At 43.3% G+C, this 14,019-nt stretch overlaps 1 protein-coding gene across 1 annotated transcript in view; it reads left to right on the forward strand.

Moving 5' to 3' along the window:
* The first annotated feature begins 9,514 nt into the window (after nt 1-9,514).
* SLC39A10 (solute carrier family 39 member 10) overlaps nt 9,515-14,019 on the forward strand; it is a 93,797-nt gene continuing 89,292 nt past the window's right edge. Inside the window, exons 1-2 of the mRNA XM_084779461.1 lie at nt 9,515-9,571; nt 9,695-9,789. The gene's annotated coding sequence lies outside the window, so the exon portion shown is untranslated. The remainder of the gene's footprint in view (nt 9,572-9,694; nt 9,790-14,019) is intronic.

A 14,019-nucleotide genomic window follows, 5' to 3' on the forward strand; every position in this document is an offset into this window, starting at 1 on the left:
TCTAAATCTTTATATATCTTTTTTTTTTCCTACTATTGTTGGGTTACTGGAGGCAGGGTCTCACTATGCCATGTACACTGGTCTTGAAGTCTTCCTGCTTAAGCTTGTCTAGTACCTGTGACTCCTGGAGTGGACAGCCATGCGAGGCCATGCTACGTATTCTTGACTGTTCTATATGCACTGAGGAAAGTGTAGGTCCTGCTGCTTCTGGATACAGTGCTCTGGATATGTCAGCTAGCGGAAGCTGCTGGTAGTGGTGATAGGTTTTGTTCGATGCATTACCGCAGGTGTGGAGACCTGGGATCGTTTTAAATGAGTTGTCTGAATAAGAAGAAAATGGGTGAGTGAGAAACGAATATGTGACCTATAACATGAGCGTTAGTACCATTTTATCCTGACCTAGGATTCCTCTCCCTCTGGCTCCTTTTTCCCTCCCACCTCCCGCCTCTCACCTCCACCCGCACCAGGTGCAGATCAAGAGCAAACCTGCACTGTGTCCCGTTCCTCAGCCTCAGAATTTTAGCCACTGGGCTTGCTGAAGAATCACCTCAACTCTAGCCAGATCTGTCTTACTATGACGTACCAGACAATCAAAAATAAGCATCAAGGTGGAAGGCTGTCCTTTCCTAAATTGATCACAAGTATGCACAGTGTTCTCACTTATTTAGAATCTGGTGATTGCTACCTTTCAATAATGTGCATAAAGAAAACACCCAGAGAGAGCCTGGTGTTATGGCACATGCCTTTAATCCCAGCACTCCGGAGGCAGACACGGGTGGATCACTGAGTTCGAGGCCAGCCTGGTCTACAAAGCACTCCAGGACAGCCAGGACTACACACAGAGAAACACTGTCTCGGAAAAAAAACAAAACGAAAGAAAACACTCAGAGAAAAAGATCTTAAGTGTATGTTACAGGCTTAGCGGTGTATCACTTGTCCCACTTACACAAGACCCGGGGGTGGAGGCGGGGTGCGCCAGCACATGGTTGTGAGTGCACACGTGTGAAACTCCATCCCCAGCACTGAAACACAAGTATAACAAATTTGATTTCACAGAAGACAGCTGAAGATGGGGAATGGAGAGTACCAGAAAGAAGGGTTGTTTTGACAGCTGACTTTTTTTAAAAAATGATTGCAGAAGGAGATTCTTCAATTTTTTTAAATTTTACTGTGTCTTTACAAGGCTTTGGTTCTTTGCATAACTCTTTTTAAAAGAGATATCAGTCGTGTTTGTGGCCTGTAATAAAAACTGCAGTGCCTGCTACAGAGGCGATCAGTCTTTTCAGAGTGCTCCTTGCGTTTCCCCCAAAGTTATATTTCACATTTATGTCTTTTAAAAATTCAGGCAAATCAATATTAATTTTATTTTGAGACTTTTACAACAGTCCTTGAAAGTGCTATAAATACCCCGGTATGCTGGAGAGCCAGGGTTTCTGGCCTGGGTTAGTGACCAGTCTGAGGTTGTGAAAGCAAGGAAGCAGAGAGTTATTGTTGGTGCCCATCCTGTGTGGAGGAGGAGGAGGAGGCCTATTCTGCTCTTGCATAGTCAATATGGCTAAACTAATCCACTCCAAATACGTGCACAGTCGGGGTTCAACTCAGCTCTGTCATTTCACTTCTCTAAAAGACCTTTTCTTTCTTTGTTAATTCCCTCTAAGAAAACCTTGATAGAGATCAAGTCTGGCCGGCTTCTCTACTTCTTACGTTAAGTATGAGTCCTATCTTTGCGATCGCAGAGACTTGCTTGCTTGTCTGTTTTCAATTAGGCAAGGCATGTCTTAGCCTGAGACTGTATCTACATAATTCTAGGCTTTAATATGTAAGAAAGGTTGCCAAGAGAATATTACTTGTGATTTTTTTTTGTTGTTGTTAAACAGATTGAAACTAACTTAATGCAATCCCTATTAAAAAAAAAAACCTTCTCCCCACCCCCTGAAATCTTTTAATGACACGCTACTCCAGGTATGCGAACATTAACTTGACATCCTCTTTCTGCTCATATCTCATTCCTTCCTTCTCATATTCCTCCCACACACGACTGTGACCCAAAAGGTGCTCTTGGTATTTTGCTTTTATCAACAGTAAGCACGGTTCTGCGTTAGTGAGAACAAGGATGGTTTCAAATCCACAAAATTACTCATGTTGAGGACCCCAAAAGGAGCCACATTCTGGGGACAGCACGATCATACTGAGGTTCCTATCAGAAGCCCTTGCTAGGAAAAGTGAAGGTGTAGGTGACTCAAGCTACTTACCTGGTGGGTGAGGGCTTGACTGCTGAACTCAGTAAGCAAGGCAGGAAACGCTGCCTCCCTTAGCTGCCAGGACAACCACGTGGGTCTCCTTGTAGTAGCATTGTATGGGGCTGGGCTCTGTGATGCACGCCTGTAATCCCAGCACTGTGGGAGGCAGAGGCAGGCAGCTCTGTGAGTTCTAGGCCAGCCTGGTCTACAAAGCAAGTCATGGACAGCCAAGGCTCCACAGAGAAACCCTGTCTGGGGGAGCCGTATGGAGGTCCAGGTCTGTAGTAATGGGTAAGGGGTTCTGTGTGCCTCCTGTTTTAAGAATTCAATTAGGTAGTACTTAGGAGGCTTCTTTGAGTTCCTGACACCAGCCTACTCTGGAAAAGCTTTCCTGGGTTCTAGAGTGTGCCCAGGGCTGTTGGCTAGTCCTTGTGGGACACAGAAGGGGCCTCTCCTTCCTCTTGGTAGAAAAACTCGGCTTCCTACATGGCTTTTCCAGTGATTGGAGTCCTGTGCCAGAACTCACAGCAATAGCCATGGGTCTAGGGTTCCCCTAGATGAGAAAGTGGCCTGTCTTAGATGCATTTTGATATCTGTCACCTCTGGGCAGTGACAGACACTGAGAGGGAGTTACAGCTATCGGTTAATTATCACAGGTTCAGCAGAGAGAGACAATAACTATGAAGAGAAAGTCTGCCCTTTGGTGTTTCAGTTTAAATTTCCATTTCAATAAGGACTTTCCTTGACAGATCACCCCATCTGGAATACTGTTGTTGTTGTTTCTTCACACACACAAAAAGATAATTATTGCATATAAAATTGTTATTTATTTCTTTCATGTAAGGTAGACCAGGCTGGCCCTGAATTTGCTGTGATCCTTCTGCCCCTGCCTCCCTTCTAAAAGCTGGGCCTATAGGAGTGCACCTGCCGGCCTTGGCCTTATTTTGTATTTCTGAGATAAAGTTTTATGATGTAGCCCAGGCTAGCCTGGAGCTCACTATGAAACCTTGAGCTTGGAAAATCAGCTGTCACCCTCCGCTCCTCCTCCTGCCTCCCCTTCCCCCCCCCCCTTGCAAATATCCCTGTCTCTGGCTCTCACTGTCTGTTCAACTATCTCTGTGTGTATTCATCAGTGTAGCATAGCCAGTCCACTGGGCACAGAAGCCACACTTAAGGAGTTTTTGCTGAATGAAGGCGTGTCTTTAAGCAGCCTCTGACCATGAGGAAACAGAGAACCTCTGACCATGAGGAAACAGAGAAGACAGGAGATGAATGCAAGCTTACCTTGCTCTGGAAACTCGGGCCACCTAACTTCCCACGGCCCTTTCTCATGCTTCCTCCTTCCAGAGGATCAGAGAACATTCCTCAGAGAATGCCATTCACTGTGTCATCCAACCTGCACAGCAAGCACCCATGAAATAGGCATACTTATCCTAGCCTTTGTGTAAGGAAACCTGGCCTGGGAGGATACGGATGGATGGGAACCTCATTACAACAATATGGCAATATCAAAGACTATCAAGACTATCATCAAGAGCTGGGCAGCGGTGGCGCATGCTTTTAATGCTTTTAATCCCAGCACAGCAGCAGGCAGATCTCTGTGAGTTCAAGGCCAGCTTGGTCTACAAATGGAGTTCCAAGACAGCCAAGGCTGTACACAGAGAAACCCTGTCTTGAAAAAGCAAACAAAACAAACAAATAACAAAACAAAACAAACAAAAAAGAAAGCAAAAAACTCCAAAATGCACTATAAAACAAATCACTTTACTTTGAGCACAGTCATGTGGGCAAGAAAGCAACATGCAAACGCGCCTTCTTGTCCAGCCTCTTGGCCCAATCTAAATTTGATCTTTATAGGCTGTGGAGGCTTCCATCTCTGCCTGTGCCCTAATCTGGTAAATCTCCCTCCTGTTGCCTCCACTCCCATGAGCTACTCAGCCATTTTATGGAATCTACAGTGTAGACAGAGAAGTGCCTGTCCAGGGCCAGATAGGCTGTGTCACCCTCAAGGAGGCAGCCAGGACCCAGCCACACAGTCACTATTGAGCAGTGCCCTGCTGTCTTCCAGGCTGGGGAACACGTCTTGTCTGTACTCAGAATTAAACTGGAAAACAATGAATGAAGTGGCATTGTTTTCACTGATCAATTTATCAGCTTCTAATAAAGCCAGTCTCCTTTGCCTTTTGTGTGTGTGTGTGTGTGTGTCTTTATAAGTATTGGAGAAGTAGCAGAGCAGGCAGTTTGAGAACGTCACCCAACCTCAGGAAGAAATACAAGCAGCTTCTCTACAAACCAAAATGCTGGAAATGCTTACTGAATCGGCTACTTTAAAAAAAATGGATCCAGCCGGGCGTGGTGGCGCACTCCTTTAATCCCAGCACTCGGGAGGCAGAGGCAGGCGGATCGCTGTGAGTTCGAGGCCAACCTGGTCTACAAAGTGAGTCCAGGACAGCCAATGCTACACAGAGAGACCCTGTCTCGAAAAACCAAAAAAAAAAAAAAAATGGATCCAGTTATGTTGTACTACATAATCATTTGCTAGGTGGAATGTTATGGTAGCTGCATAAGACATTTATAATTTTAACATTTGTAAATTGCATTATAAGTTAAAGGTTTTATGTTCGGGTTTTTTGTTTGTTAGTTTGCTCAGTTTTTGCTTTCTTTTTTGTTTGGTTTTTTGTTTGTTTGTTTTATTTTGTAATTTGTTTTTTGAGTTTTTTTGTTTGGTTGGTTGGTTGGTTTGGTTTTTGGTTTGGTTTGGTTTTTCAAAACAGAGTTTCTCTGTGTAGCCTTAGCTGTCCTGGACTCACTTTGTAGAACTGTAGGCTGGCCTCGAACTCACAGAGATCTGCTTGCCTCTGCCTCCCAAGTGCTGTGTGTGTGTGTGTGTGTGTGTGTGTGTGTGTGTGTGTGTGTGTGTGTGTTTGTTTTCTTGAGACAGCATTTCATGTAGCTTAAGCTGGATGATATAGCCAAGAGTAACCATTAATTCATCACATTCCTGCTGAGATTACAGGTGTACACTGCTACATTCAGCTTTTTTTAAGGTTTTTTTTTTCAATTTAAGAAGAAGAAGAAGAAGAAGAAGAAGAAGAAGAAGAAGAAGAATGCTACACTCCACCAGCACCATCTTCTCTAACAATGTCTATGAAGTTGAAGAATGGAGATAAGCCTTTTCTTTTTCTGTTTACTAGACAAAGAGATCTTGAGCAAGATCAAGTGAATTATTTTAATTTAAGAAACACTCATTCAACATCCTTAAAAGGACCAAGCTGGGTTCTTAAAGTAGAAGAAAATGAAGCCGAATCCAAATGAGGAAACGAGACAAAGGAAAACAAAAAAAACTTTACAAATCAAGTGTTGGATGATGATTTAAAGTAGGGCGGATTTTAGTAGGATAAGGCATTTTAAAAAATTTTTAATAATATTTGGAATTCACACTCTGCCTCCTTGAGTGCTGGGATTACAGGCCTGTGCCACCGTGCCTAGCTAATTAATCCATCGTTTCAATAACTGAATTTATGTTGGAAATATGTTAAGCGCACCTGTGAGCAACTTTGAAGTATGCAACGTATACTTTGTTACATTCGTTCCTATTTTTATATTCATTCACTACTCCTTGCAGAAGATCACTAAAGTATATTTCTCTGGCCTATTGACAGTTTGTACGAATTGTCGTTGCTGTTTTTGAGACAGTCTTTCTAAATTGCCCTGACTGTTCTGGAACTTTCTCTGTAGCCCTCACAGAGCTCTACCTGCCTCTGCCTCCCTAGAGCTGAGATTAAAGGCACGCATCACCATGCCCAGTTACAACTTGTATGTTTGATGAGACCTTTCCTTTTGCCAGTCATGCCTTCCCTAGCTTTTGGTAACTGTCACTCTACCCTTGGCTATGAGTCTCTCAGCTTGACTATGAGTCTCTTAGGCGCCATTGGGATGCTGCAGCCTTAGTTCTTCTATATCGGCTTATTTTAGTTAGTCTACTGTTCTCCAGGCTCGCCTGTGTTGTCACAGATGACAAGATTCCCTTTGTGTTGTCGTTGTTTTTCCGAGACAGGGTTTCACTAGAGCCTTGGCTGTCACCTTGTAGACAGGCTGGCCTTGAACTCACACAGATCCTCCTGCCTCTGCCTCTCCGAGTGCTGGGATTACAGGTGTGCGACACCATGACTGGCAACCAAAATTCTTATTATTTTTTTTTTTTTTAGGATTCATATTTTTAAGGGTGGATAGTTTTCCAATGTGACTACCATTGTGATATTTTCTTCATTTACTCATCTCAGGTGAATACTTAGCTTGGCTCCATGTATCTTTTGCTTTTGTCAATATATCAAGTCATGCTTCTGTTGCTGTGAGGAACTGTCATGACCAGAAACAACTTACAGAAGAGGCTGCTTTGGCTTATGATGATTCCACTGGGAGAGTGCAAAATGGCATTCCAATGGGAGAGGTATGGCAGCAATCAACTGAAGCAGGAAGCTGGGAAATAACACCTCCAACCAAGCACAAGCAGGAAGAACCAACCGGAAGTAGGGCGGGGCGATAAGTTCTCAAAGCCCACCCACAGTGAGGTGCTTCCTCCAGCAAGGCCCTGGGACACAGGGCTAACTGTGGGCATTTGTTACCATACCTAAAGCTCATGCTTGGCCTCCTCACTGGGGCACTTCTCACATGGTGCCAACCCTATCTCATTCCTTGCCCTAAACTTCTCCAGCCCAAAGGCTTCACTGCCTCCCTTCCCGAAGCTTCCCATGCCTGTATAAACTTGCTATTTCTGCCACATTGTGCTCTCGGTGTCCTCTCCCCTCCCCCCACACCCCCACACCCCTCCTGTCTCTCAAATCCACAGTAAAAATACCCAGTAGCAGTCCTGTCCTTGGTTTTTCATTCCAGCTCCAACTCCTAACTGTTCCATGACAATCCCCGAACTGGGGAAACGAGTCTCAAAAGACATGAGATTTTGTGAGGCATTTCTCATCCAAACTGCCACATTCCAGGACCAAGCTCACAGACACATCACAATGTAAAATACATTCAGCTCCACTTCAAAAGACCCAGTACCCTTTAACAACCTCCATACAGATCAAAAGTCCAGCGTCTTTCCTGAGATTCCAGGCAGTCATTTACCTGCGAGCCCTGTCAAATCAAAAAGCAAATTACATACTTCCAATGTGCAATGGCAATGAATATACACGTCCGTTCCAAAAAGGAGAGATGAGGGCATAGTGAAGCAATGCTAGACCTAAAGCAAGTTCAGAATCCAGCGGGGTAAAGACGGAATCCTGTAACCCCACGGTCCAGTGTGTGAGACTTCACTTTCAAAGGGCTTAGAAGGCTCTCCACCTCCAGCTTTGCTGTCTGCAAATTAATGCATAGAGGAAGGTTAATGCATAAAGGAAAATTTATGCCTTCCTCTTTTAATTTTTCCAGTGTATGCTTTGTGCCGTTGAGGGGGAAAAATAGCTAGTGACAGGTTGATGACGTTGCCAAGTAGCTCCTGCCACTTTGATGGCTTTAGCAGCAGCTTTTGTTTGGAATACTTGTTTCTTGTTTTCTTTCTTTCTTTTTCTTTTTTTTTTTTTGTTTTTTTTTTTTTTTTTTTTTTTTTTTTTGAGACAGGGTTTCTCTGTGTAGCCTTGGCTGTCTTGGACTTTGTAGATCGGGCGCTGCCCTCGAACTCAGAGAGGTTCCCGCTGCCTCTGCTTCCTGAGTGCTGGGATTAAAAGTGTCCATTGCCACACCCATCCGGAGCAATTGTTTTCTAAGAGCAAGCAACCCCTTAGGCTTCCTCCTTTAGTAAACTGGATCAAACCGCACCCTGAGGGCAGCCTTCCAGTGTTCCAGTACAGAGCAGGAAGTGTCACCCAAACAGAGAAAGCAACCAAGAAGTGAAGTGAAGCCTTCTAAAGATTCCATGACAACAGGCAAAGAGAGCCACCAGCTGGGTCATCCAAACATCATGGTGAATATTCCTGAAGAGAGTGCTGAAGCACAGACATTTCTCTGGCCAACTGATTCTGTTCCTTCAGCTAGATATACAGAAGTAGAATTTCTGACTTTTTTTTTTTTTGACTCTCCGCTGTTTTCCATCAGGACAGAACTAATGAATTAATTTACATGCCCATCCTCAGTGCAGGAGGGTTACTTTCCCTATCTTGCTAATGTCAATTAATGCTCATCTTTTTAATAATATTCATTCTAACTGGTTTGAGTTTTTAGTGTCTGTGATTTTGATTTAGTTTCCTCAAGACTAATGCTAGACAATACTTTTCATTTACACCAGTTACTGGTTGTAGGTCTTTTTTTGAGAAATGTCTGTTCAATCTGTTTATGTTTACATCAGGTTATATCTTTCCTCCGAGTCATTGGCGTTACAAGTGATATTTATCATCGTTTTACCCAAGATTCTCCAAGGACCATGGCCTTGAAAGAGGGATTGACAGTTGAGTCCATTGGTTTCTAGGGGATTAATTCTCTTCCATCCCTTTTGTTTGTTTGTTTATTTTAAGATTTATTATGCATACAGTGTTCTGTCTGCATGTAACTGTAATGCCTGCTCGCCAGAAGAGGGCACCAGATCTCATTACAGATGGTTGTGAACCACCTTGTTGTTCCTGGGAATTGAACTCAGGACCTTTAGAAGAGCAGCCAATGCTCTTAACCTCTGAGCCATCTCTCCAGCCCTCTTCCATCTCTTTTGTCATTCTTTATTCAAAAAGAAGAAGAAATGAATATATGATCAAATCCTTTGCTTACAAATGTACACTTCATTTTTAATCCAACTGCACAAACCATAAAAAAAATATTATACTCAAAATGAGAACATAATCCACTCTGTTGGAAAGTATACAAAGCTTGCAAGATTTTAAAGGGATAATTCTCGTTTAAAAGGGGAAAGTTGGAGAGGAGCCAGGTAAAGAAGAAGGAAAGCCAGAGTGTAGGCATTTCTAGTTTACAGCAAGCAGAGCACTGTAAAAAAAAAAAAAAGTCCAGAAGTCCTTGTTTTATTTATTTAATCACACTCTCACCCTGAAACTTTTGGATGCAAGTGCAGAAATAAAGGTATTTATGAAGTCAGACTTGTAATTGCCAGAGAGTAATAATGAATGCCAACTTGGTCCCTGCTACCTGTGTTAAGTCCTAAGGGAAAGATGAGCTCACGGATGCATGTATATACAGATCCTTACTAGGCTGAATTAAAATACATTAAATATGGAAGTCGGATATAAAACACTGAAAATTATCCAGCATAAAAAGAACAGTAAGAGCAACTTGAAGGTGTTTACAGTTGAGTCCATTGGTGAGGAGACCCTAAGATGCTTGCTGCCTGGGTAAGGTTACTAAGCATTCTTCAAGAAAAACACCTTATGTAAAGCCCTGGCAACTGGCTGGTCTGAATCAGTGCACATTTAGGTGGAGGGATTTGCTTTAATCTTCTGTTTGTGTCTGTCTAGCTCCCGGATCCAAGAGCCTTCGATAACTGACACCTGAGCTGGAGTGAGCTGAGAGGCCAAGAGCCTAAAGCATCTACTGAAACCTTCCTTAAAGCGTAAGTTTTGCTTATTTTTCATTTACTGTGTGTGTGTGTTTTTTTAATTGCTTAGCAAAGCCCATGCAATGGGTTACACAGTTGAATATTTGACTCTTTTACTCTTGGGTAACAGTGTCTTTAGTCATCCGTGGATCTGTACATATGAAAGACATGCTCCTCCCCTCACATACACTGTAGAGTAGCAACAAGCAGACTTGGGATGTATTCATGTACTGGCATCAGCACAGGATGAGGACCAAGGGGAAACAGCTTAATAACTTTAAAATAGAAGCAGTTACCAATCACGCATGACCATTCACACGAAATCAGTTCACACAATGACATACATGCTCAAAATGAGGGTTAGCGTTGGGAGACGCTGAGACAATGGACTCAGGAAGGAAATCTGTGTGCCAAGTGTATGATTCACAAGCCAAAGGTGGGCATGGGACTGCATACAGGGGTCAGCCTAATGCTTTTCTCTAAAGCTATTCAAAGGGATTGAAAAGGATCGCCTTCAAAAATAAGCCCACGTATGCTGTCCTATGGTCATAAAATCATTACTTTTAGTGATATCCAAGGCAAAGGAGACAAGACAAGGGGGAACTGTAAGAGTGATGGAGAAGAACAATGGGAGGTTTATAGCTCAGAAGAAGGCATTTGAAGCTGCCAAGAATGTCTGTATCGCCAGAGCCATCATGAACATAAGTTAGAAAGACAAAATACCGAGATATACTAATGTGGTTTGCCCCCTCCTAACCTCATCCCTCAACCTAACTGGGAACTCCTGAGTTAGGACTGAGAAGCTGATTTACCCACAAATGGGTTCAGAAACACAAGCAATTCATTCCAAATAATTCTGAAGCAGAAATACAACCTCAGTCTTGAAAACGAGGGTCCTTCTATGTGAAAGCCGGGGCCTCTGCTACTGTTAGGAGGCTTGCACTCTGTGGTAGAAGATTGAATTCTGAGTGATCCCCATCAGGCAAACCCAGAACCTCAATCCTTATAACAGGAAGAAGACAATAGTGCTGTGCGTGCGTGCGTTACCTTGCAATTCAGCGTCACTTTGATGAGCAAAGGCTCATCATCAAGAAAGAGCCAGACGGAGGCCTTTCAGTAGCAAAGCAAACCATGACTTAATTTAAAAATAAATAAAGTGAAATCAGATTGCTTTTCTTCACATATATGAGGAATTTAAATCTTGTTCAGGGCTTTTCTTCTGCATGAGAAATTAAATGAAGTGAGAGTGAACCCAGTTAAAAATGTTTTCAGGATTTTTAAAAAGGGATTTCATGGTATAAAAACTGGTCATCAGAACAGTCAATTTTAGTTGTAGGCTTCATTTTGTGTAAACAGAAGCTCTTGTGTTGGCACCTTTTTTTTTTTTAAGTGATTCCATATTTTGAGTCAGGTGTCAGAGTTATCTTTGGTGTTGCTAGAACAACAGAGCTATTAGCTAAGTTGCCATAGAATTATCATATTCAATGTCTAGCTCTAAAAATGTGACTCATCATTTGGCATTTTAACCACATGCTTTACTGATTTTACTTTTTAACTGTATTATCTTCTCTCTCTCTCTCTTTCTTTCTTTCTTTCTTTGGTTTTTCGGGACAGGTTTCTCTGTGTAACCTTGGCTGTCCTGGGCTCACTTTGTAGACCAGGCTGACCTCGAACTCACAGAGATCCACCTGTCTCTGCTTCCCTGAGTGTTGGCATTATAGGCATGCGCCACTGCTCCCAGCTTTAACTGTATTGTCTTAAGTGAGTAAATATTGTTGTTGTTGGTGGTGGTGGTGGTTTGGTTTTGTTTTGTTTGAGACAGGATTTCTCTGTGTAGTCCTGGCTGTCCTGGAACTCACTCTGTAGACAAGACTGATGTCAAACTCAGAGATGATCGGCCTGCCTCTGCTACCCAAGTTCTGGGATTTAAAGTGTGTGCCACCACTGCTCAGCTAAGTAAGTAAAAAATAAAAAGTTTTTTCTACAGATGTTTGAATTGAAAACAATAACAATAACTTTGATGCTTCCATAAACTTCCAGAAATTGTTATAAATATGCATGTTTTTACAGTCAGTATTGATCTCATGCTTACCTCTTGGAAAATAATTCTCCCAACCTACACACAGGCTTAAATCACATAAAAACAAGAGTCAGCAGCCTTTGACCTCAAGGACATTACTTCTCCTTCACCAGATAAGAGAGCAGTTTAGCTTTGAGCATTGCGAAGAAGTGCTTTGTTACTGCTGTTGTTTGGGTTTTTGCTTGCTGAGTTTTAGTGGTTTTGCTTCTTGTTTTTGAGGCTGGTTCTAGCTTTGCAGCCTTGGCTAGCCTAGAACTCCCTATGTAGACCAGGCTATCCTTGAACTCCCAGTGATTTCCCTGACTCTGCTTCTGAAGTACAGTAGTCATAAGACTGACTGGTCCATATGCCCTTCGAGTTTTCCCAGCGTAGAGATGAGGAAGATGGTTTTACAGTCAGATGAACCGGAGTTTGGTCCACTTTTCTGCATCTTTAGGTCAGATCCTATAGCCTGAATCAGGCCACCATGCCCCTCTGCAGCACTCTCCTGTTCTCTCTCTCTCTCTCTCTCTCTCTCTCTCTCTCTCTCTCTCTCTCTCTCTCTTTCTCTCTCTCTCGCTCTCTCTCTCTCTTTCTCTCTCTCTCTCTCTCTCTCTCTGAGCTAAAAAGCACTCTGTTCTATGATCTGGCAGCCCTCAGTTTATGATGCCTGGCTCCTGGTCATAAACTCTCTGCTGGACCAAATCATGAGACACAGAAGGGTTCTAGAACATCTGATGGTCTGGGACTCAGTCTGTGCTCCTCCCTGGGCTGTGGAGGACAGTGCCCTGGTGGTACGCTGAGGACGCCTTTGCAATCTCTGGGCTCCGAGGGGAAGCTCCTCCTTCCTTCCGGGACCCAGAATGTTTAAATTGCCATATATTGTACTACTTCCGGGTACTGTTCTCCATCATTCCGGAAGGCCTAAACACGACCTTGAGGCCTTTTCAGTAAGCCTCACTGAAGGGTCTTGTGCGAGCCTCAACGCTTCCCTTCAGAGCCTATTACTGCTGCACATCTTTGATTACCCAAAGTACACAGTACTTTACTGGAAACCTGGACTTTCCGGTGGAAAATGGAGATGCTAAGGTTTAGCTTCCAGAGGCCTGTTAACAGTCAGATAGATAGATTTATCTACAACATATTGATTCGAAATTGTTACGTCACCTCCCCCCACACACATTATTTAAATGAAATGTTTAGGTTTAGGATTGCTCTCAGTGATCAGCATTGATTTTCATGTAGCATTTCCAAGTGTCTTAAGCATAACAACGGCAGGGCAGGAAGCTCCAGGCCGGGGATGCATAAAGTTCTTCTAGACATTTCATACCAGTGCATCTAGTGTTTGAAGTGACCTTCCAAGGGTGAGGAATTCAGAAAAGCATACCCCAGAAGCCTAGAAAGAAAGACAGTTAGGGGAGGAAGGAGTGGAGGGCTGGAGAGTTAGAGGGAGGGAGAGAGGGAGGGAGGGAGGAAGGGAGGGAGGGAAGGAGGGAGGGAGGGAAGGGAGGGAGGGAAGGAGGGAGGGAGGGAGAGGGGAAAACATAAATAGTAATGACAGGAATCCTCCACGTGTGGTGATACAGCTTTAGAATCTGAGCATCCGAGGCTGAGGCAGGAAGGTCCTCCCTGTGGAATCTTGACTTTTTCGTAGAAATTGTGGTAACGGATGGGAACACTCACGAGCACTCAATTCATCTGGCTTCACATTAGTTAGCTGCATTACTTTGGTATTAGAATTCAAATGACGTTAAAATTTTACCCTTGCTTCAAATCGTAAAGACATTAAAATGGAAAGAGGCTGAGGGAGGGTGGGGTGGGGAAAGTGCTTGTACGTGCAGTATAAAATGTCAAACCTCCACGCTGGAGAGATACAGAGGAGCCTGGTTCAAGTCTCAGCACCCACATGGCAGCTCACAACTGCCTATAACTCCAGTTCAGGGGATCTGGCACCCTCACACAAACATGCATGCAGGCAAAACACTGGTGCACATAAAATAAGTAGAATATGAGGTTTAAGATTTTATTTTTAAATTTTTACTTATTTTATGTGCACCAGTGTTTTGCCTGAATGTATGTTTGTGTTTCATGGCTAAATAAGTAGTACTTAGGTGAGTAAAGACTATGCCCCCCTGTGGAAATCCTCCTTGGGCCTCCCAAACAATCTGGAGAATTCCATCTTGTCT

This window comes from Acomys minous, assembly GCF_964271855.1.
Source record: "Acomys minous genome assembly, chromosome: 4".
Classification (NCBI taxonomy): Eukaryota; Metazoa; Chordata; class Mammalia; order Rodentia; family Muridae; genus Acomys; species Acomys minous.